This window comes from Entelurus aequoreus, linkage group LG15, assembly GCF_033978785.1.
Source record: "Entelurus aequoreus isolate RoL-2023_Sb linkage group LG15, RoL_Eaeq_v1.1, whole genome shotgun sequence".
Classification (NCBI taxonomy): Eukaryota; Metazoa; Chordata; class Actinopteri; order Syngnathiformes; family Syngnathidae; genus Entelurus; species Entelurus aequoreus.
The window spans coordinates 54,953,608-54,960,423 of NC_084745.1; the positions used below are offsets into that span (position 1 = coordinate 54,953,608).

A 6,816-nucleotide genomic window follows, 5' to 3' on the forward strand; every position below is an offset into this window, starting at 1 on the left:
TCATTCATCCCCTGAACTACATGTCCAAACAGCCACTTGAAATCAGGAAGCTAAACCTAAAAAGAACATGCAATCCACTTGTGTTGTTGTTAACAACATCATGGATGTAGGATCAATGTACAAACAATCATACACACACAACACATGTCATCTGTTGTGTTGTTGTGAACGACATCATGGATGTAACATCAATGCACAAACAATCATACACACACAACACATGTCATCTGTTGTGTTGTTGTGAACGACATCATGGATGTAACATCAATGTACAAACAATCATACACACACAACACATCTCATCTACTTGTGTTGTTGTTAACGACATCATGGATGTAACATCAATGTACAAACAATCATACACACACAACACATCTCATCTACTTGTGTTGTTGTTAACGACATCATGGATGTAACATCAATGTACAAACAATCATACACACACAACACATCTCATCTACTTGTGTTGTTGTGAACGACATCATGGATGTAACATCAATGTACAAACAATCATACACACACAACACATCTCATCTGTTGTGTTGTTGTTAACGACATCATGGATGTAACATCAATGTACAAACAATCATACACACACACAACACATTGTATCTACTTGTGTTGTGAACGACATCATGGATGTAACATCAATGTACAAACAATCATACACACACAACACATCTCATCCGTTGTGTTGTTGTTAACGACATCATGGATGTAACATCAATGTACAAACAATCATACACACAACAGATACAACATCATGGATGTAACATCAATGTACAAACAATCATACACACACAACACATCTAATCTACTTGTGTTGTTGTGAACTACATCATGGATGTAACATCAATGTACAAACAATCATACACACACAACACATGTCATCTGTTGTGTTGTTGTGAACGACATCATGGATGTAACATCAATGTACAAACAATCATACACACACAACATGTCATCTGTTGTGTTGTTGTGAACGACATCATGGATGTAACATCAATGTACAAACAATCATACACACACAACACATGTCATCTGTTGTGTTGTTGTTAACGACATCATGGATGTAACATCAATGTACAAACAATCATACACACACACAACACATTGTATCTACTTGTGTTGTGAACGACATCATGGATGTAACATCAATGTACAAACAATCATACACACACAACACATCTCATCTGTTGTGTTGTTGTTAACGACATCATGGATGTAACATCAATGTACAAACAATCATACACACAACAGATACAACATCATGGATGTAACATCAATGTACAAACAATCATACACACACAACACATCTAATCTACTTGTGTTGTTGTGAACTACATCATGGATGTAACATCAATGTACAAACAATCATACACACACAACACATGTCATCTGTTGTGTTGTTGTGAACGACATCATGGATGTAACATCAATGTACAAACAATCATACACACACAACACATCTCATCTGTTGTGTTGTTGTTAACGACATCATGGATGTAACATCAATGTACAAACAATCATACACACACAACATCTGTTGTGTTGTTGTGAACGACATCATGGATGTAACATCAATGTACAAACAATCATACACACACAACACATGTCATCTGTTGTGTTGTTGTGAACGACATCATATATATAAGATCAATGTACAAACACGGATACACCCACAACACATCTCATCTGTTGTGTTGTTGTGAAAGATATCATGGATGTAACATCAATGTACAAACAATCATACACCCACAACACATGTCATCTGTTGTGTTGTTGTGAACGACATCATGGATGTAACATCAATGTACAAACAATCATACACCCACATCTAATCTACTTGTGTTGTTGTTAACGACATCATTGATGTAACATCAATGTACAAACAATCATACACACACAACACATGTCATCTGTTGTGTTGTTGTGAAGGACATCATGGATGTAACATCAATGTACAAACAATCATACACACACAACACATGTCATCTGTTGTGTCGTTGTTAACGACATCATGGATGTAACATCAATGTACAAACAATCATATACACACAACACATGTCATCTGTTGTGTCGTTGTTAACGACATCATGGATGTAAGATCAATGTACAAACAACCCATACTACCACACATCTCATTTACTTGTGTTGTTGTTAACGACATCATAGATGTAAGATCAATGTACAAACAATCATACACACACAACACATCTCATCTACTTGTGTTGTTGTTAACGACATCATGGATGTAACATCAATGTACAAACAACCCATACTACCACACATCTCATTTACTTGTGTTGTTGTTAACGACATCATAGATGAAAGATCAATGTACAAACAATCATACACACACAACACGTCTCATCTACTTGTGTTGTTGTGAACGACATCATACTTGTGTTGTTGTCAACAACATCATGGATGTAAGATCAATGTACAATAAGGACAGCAGATGCAACTTGAGAGCCTCCTTCAAGTCGTTTCCTTGCTCGTCAAACTCAGAGCAGCAGCACACTTCCATTCTTCACAATAAGAGCGCTGTGTATGGCGTCACATTAGTACCAAAAATCCAAGCACTTTGATAGTGACACTACACTTTATGATAATGACACTACACTTTATGATAGTGACGCTACACTTTATGATAGTGACGCTACACTTTAGGATAGTGACGCTACACTTTAGGATAGTGACGCTACACTTTATAATAGTGACACACTACACTATGATAGTGACACACTACACTATGATAGTGACAAACTACACTTTATGATAGTGACACTACACTTTATGAAAATGACTACACTTTATAATGACACCACACTTTATGATGATGACACCACACTTTATGATAATGACACTACACTATGATAATGACACTACACTTTATGATAATGACACTACACTTTATGATCGTGATGCAACATGTTATGATAGTGACAGTACACTTTATAAAGACACTACACTTTATGATAGTGACACTACACTTTATGACACCACACTTTATAATGACACTACACTTTATGATAATGACATCACACTTTGATAGTGACACTACACTTTATGATAATGACACTACACTTTATGATAGTGACGCTACACTTTAGGATAGTGACGCTACACTTTAGGATTGTGACGCTACACTTTATAATAGTGACACACTACACTATGATAGTGACAAACTACACTTTATGATAGTGACACTACACTTTATGAAAATGACTACACTTTATAATGACACCACACTTTATGATGATGACACCACACTTTATGATAATGACACCATACTTAATGATAATGACACTACACTTTATGATAGTGACGCTACATGTTATGATAGTGACACTACACTTTATAAAGACACTACACTTTCTGATAGGGACACTACACGTCATGGTAGTTACATAATGATGGCAGTACCTTTCATGATAGTGACACCACCTTTTATGATAATGACTACACTTTATGATAGTGACACTACACTTTATGATAGTGACACTACACTTCATGAAAATGACTACACTTTATAATAATGACACTACACTTTGATGATGACACCACACTTTATAATGACACTACACTTTATGATAACACCACACTTTATGATGACACTACACTTTATGATGACACCACACTTTATGATGACACCACACTTTATGATAATGACACTACACTTTGATGATGACACCACACTTTATAATGACACTACACTTTATGATAATGACACTACACTTTGATGATGACACCACACTTTATAATGACACTACACTTTATGATAATGACACTACACTTTGATGATGACACCACACTTTATGATAGTGACACCACACTTTATGATAGTGACACGACTAAGTCTTGCCCTACACTGCACTTTATGATAGTGACACCACATTTTATGATAGTGACACTACACTTTATGACACCACACTTTATAATGACACTACACTTTATAATAATGACATCACACTTTGATAGTGACACTACACTTTATGATAATGACACTACACTTTATGATAGTGACGCTACACTTTAGGATAGTGACGCTACACTTTATAATAGTGACACACTACACTATGATAGTGACACACTACACTATGATAGTGACAAACTACACTTTATGATAGTGACACTACACTTTATGAAAATGACTACACTTTATAATGACACCACACTTTATGATAGTGACACCACACTTTATGATAATGACACTACACTATGATAATGACACTACACTTTATGATAATGACACTACACTTTATGATAGTGACGCTACATGTTATGATAGTGACACTACACTTTATAAAGACACTACACTTTCTGATAGTGACACTACACGTCATGGTAGTTACATAATGATGGCAGTACCTTTCATGATAGTGACACCACCTTTTATGATAATGAGTACACTTTTTGATAGTGACACTACACTTTATGATAGTGACACTACACTTCATGAAAATGACTACACTTTATAATAATGACACTGCACTTTGATGATGACACCACACTTTATGACACTACACTTTATGATAACACCACACTTTATAATGACACTACACTTTATGATGACACCACACTTTATGATAATGACACTACACTTTGATGATGACACCACACTTTGATGATGACACCACACTTTATGATAATGACACTACACTTTGATGATGACACCACACTTTATAATGACTACACTTTATGATAATGACACTACACTTTATGATAATGACACTACACTTTGATGATAATGACACCACACTTTATGACACTACACTTTATGATAATGACACTACACTTTATGATAATGGAACTACACTTTATGATAACAACACTACAGGGGGTCTCCATCAGGTAGCTGATGATAATTTCCCAAAGAGACCAAGAATATTTGCTGTAACATTTACAATATTTATTAGAAAAGGTCATTCCAGACACTAAGCTTCTATTTATTGATAAATTCCCCCAAAATAGGCACGCATGCTTTGTAAAAAAAAAAAAAAAACTTCATACTGATTGCCACCTATGTAAATGAAACAATTATCTTATGTAGTTACCATGGTAACAGAGGCAGGAGACCTGCTCTGTCATAAATCTGCACACTGAATTGATATTGTTGCAAGTTAAGCTTTATATTTGCCGTAATAAAATATTTCACTGTTGATTATTGAACAATTTGTGTATTTGTTTCAGTCCAAAACATTCAACAGCAGTACAAAAAGGGCTGGCTTAGATTGTGCGTCGTCGGGTCAATTAATCCGGCAATATTGAAATGATGAAACTGGACTCACATAAAACATTTTCAAAATAAGTAAAATAAAAACCACTTTCACACAAATGAAGGCAAACAAAAACAAATCAGGTCAATCAGTCCTGCAAGGTGTCCCCAATTTATGTTGTGCAGGGAGTTAGCAGCCCTAATATTGTCATCTTTGTGCAACGTTGTCATGTTGCAGACAAACTAAAGGTGGAATGACAGGACAATAAACTCCTAAGTGGATTTATTTACCACTAGTCAATTACCACTAGTCAATTAATGAAGAAATGACTTACATGCTGGTGGAGCTACATGCTAACATGCTAACATGCTAACATGGAGCCTTCAAACGTCATTTTACTTCTTTTTCTTCGTCTCCTGGTCTTTGCTGGGGATTCACACACAAAACTCGCTGGGGAAAAAAAAAGAAATGTTACTGTAAGTCGAACATTTAATTGATCACAGCTGTTCTTTGAGTATGTGAACATTTACTACTTCCTGGTTCTCTGGCTGTCCGGAAGTGTAGCGCCCTCTGGTGGCTTGGAGGATCCAAGTCTGCTTTCAATTTTAAGCTTTTTGCTTGTTAGAGGTAGAGAGTGTTTTAATGTAGAGTTCTAATTCTTTTTTAAAGGCACAAAAAACAGGTCAGGTATTGAGAAACTTACATTTATGAATACAAAACTTTGATTTTTCAATTGAAAATCAAACATTATTCTTCAATACATGTACTGTGTCGTCATTCAATTTATATACCAGTGGAAGAAAGGATTAGCATTCAGATGAGGGATTATTTTATTTTTTAGCATCTACAAAACATTTTATTTTTTTATTACAAAAAGCTCTTTTAGAAGTGAACATCCTTTAATGAAGCAAAATTACTATTTTAATATGTTTTGAACGTAAACAGTAATTCCATGAAACTATGGACGGAAATGTTTGTATTTTTATGGAATCAAACAAAAAAAACAATTCTCAAGTATAAAAACAATTTTCATGATTAAAAAAAAATTTAAAAAAAACATTTGCAAGTAACAAAAACACATTTCTGTAAGTAAAAATAATAGCTACTTGCAAGTATAAAAACGTGTGTGCGATATCATGTGTGATACAAGCAGTCCTGCAGCGTGTTTACTTGTGTGTGATATCTTGTGTGATACAAGCAGTCCCGCAGCGTGTTTACTTGTGTGCGATACAAACAATCCTACAGAGTGTTTACTTGTGTGCGATATCATGTGTGGTACAAGCAGTCCCGCAGCGTGTTTACTTGTGTGCGATACAAACAATCCTACAGAGTGTTTACTTGTGTGCGATACAAACAATCCTACAGAGTGTTTACTTGTGTGCGATATCATGTGTGGTACAAGCAGTCCCGCAGCGTGTTTACTTGTGTGCGATACAAACAATCCTACAGAGTGTTTACTTGTGTGCGATATCATGTGTGATACAAACAATCCTACAGAGTGTTTACTTGTGTGCGATATCATGTGCGATACAAGCAGTCCTGCAGCGTGTTTACTTGCTACTTCACTCTGAATCGGCATGTTTGAGTTTGTTGC

The 6,816-nt window shown here is 35.4% G+C and overlaps 1 long non-coding RNA gene across 2 annotated transcripts in view; it reads right to left on the reverse strand.

Moving 5' to 3' along the window:
• LOC133630514 (uncharacterized) overlaps nucleotides 1–5,804 on the reverse strand; it is a 173,404-nt gene extending 167,600 nt beyond the window's left edge. Inside the window, exons 1-2 of one of the 2 annotated variants that reach the window (XR_009821268.1) lie at nucleotides 5,753–5,804; nucleotides 5,557–5,672 (exon numbers count right to left, since the gene is read on the reverse strand). This is a non-coding gene — a long non-coding RNA (uncharacterized LOC133630514). The remainder of the gene's footprint in view (nucleotides 1–5,556; nucleotides 5,673–5,752) is intronic. The other variant, XR_009821269.1, reaches the window with a different exon arrangement.
• Between the last annotated feature and the right edge of the window lie 1,012 nt (nucleotides 5,805–6,816).